This window comes from Cornus florida, unplaced genomic scaffold (genome assembly GCF_030987335.1).
Source record: "Cornus florida cultivar Cherokee Brave unplaced genomic scaffold, ASM3098733v1 CherokeeBrave_3.0.0_Hap2_Chr09, whole genome shotgun sequence".
Taxonomy (NCBI): domain Eukaryota; kingdom Viridiplantae; phylum Streptophyta; class Magnoliopsida; order Cornales; family Cornaceae; genus Cornus; species Cornus florida.
Window position 1 is genome coordinate 27,876,359 of NW_026775579.1, and position 1,326 is coordinate 27,877,684.

Here is a 1,326-nt window from a genome sequence, read left to right on the forward strand (position 1 = left end):
GGGTTTTCACTTGAAAAATAAAGTTTTCTTTTGGCATGGTTGGCTAGAAAACATGACTTTGAGGGTAGTTTCTTCTTTGTGTTTTTCTCAAAAAGGCCCAGAAAGTCCTCAAAATTGCATTTCAAGTTAGCATTTCAAAAGTAGCCTACAGGAGTTCGAGCGCTCTAAATGGGGAGTTCGAGCGCTCAAACTTTGGGCAGATTTCTTAGGGCAATTTTCGAGCACTCAAAGTCCTTGTTTGAGTGCTAGAAGTACTGTTCATGGGTGTGTGTGTCTTGGTTCAGCACTGCACCTCCGACTTCAAATCATCATAACTTATTTGTTTTAACTCCGAATTGGTCCGTTCTTGGGTCTAAATTGATCGTGTCGAAATAAGCTTTCCAATGGTACTAATTAGAGCTTTAGATTCTTCTTGTGGCTCAAGTTATTCAATTTTGAGTACGGTAGTGTCTGTTTTTGGTTCGTATCGGGATAGGGTTTCCCTTCCTTCGACTTCAGAACTGGATGTCTTTGCCGTCCGGACTCCAAATCAAGTGATTCTTGGTCTATCCTTATTAATTTTTCGTTGTCTTTCGCACGGTGGCACCCATTTTAGTGTGGAATGACCAGTTTGCCCCTAGGTTCATTCTTATCCATTTTTGAAATGTTGCTTCCGTATTTTCTTCCTTTAGGTTTCGTGACCTCGTTGAGGGTCACATTGTTGTCTTAGAGGAGTGTTGTATCTCTAGAGACCATTGTTATATCTTTTGCTTCCGCATTTTAGATCCGTTTTGGGTCATCACAGGACACACTGGGTTAAAAATTCCAGGGTCGTCACAATGCCTATATGGTTCCTCTTCATCTAAGCCATAAAAGAGTAGACACATTTGAATGGTCTTGGGCTTGATTTCATATTGATTAGCCTCAAAATTAGGCAACATAATGCAAGTAGGTGTATAGTATGCTTGAAGATTATAATGATCACGAAGGACCATTGGAGGAATTGGAGCTTGAACTTCGGGGCCATATTGATTAAGAGGTGGGTTTTGCATGAAACGTGGGTCCAAGTAGCCCAGATTACCCTCTAGATTTTTCATGTGAATGCCTAGAATGAATGATATGACAAGGTCTATACAAGACTACAAGCGACACACAAATCATAACAAAACAAGCAAGCACTCCTCCTTTGCAACAAATCAACAATCAACAAACTTCCTCCACATACAATGATCCCATACTCCCATTTTTTGCTAACAATGCAAAGAATAATTAAAATACCTCCACGCGGGCTCATGATTTATATAAGAAATTAAAAACAAGCCTCCACGCGGGCCGACAGTTTAACTA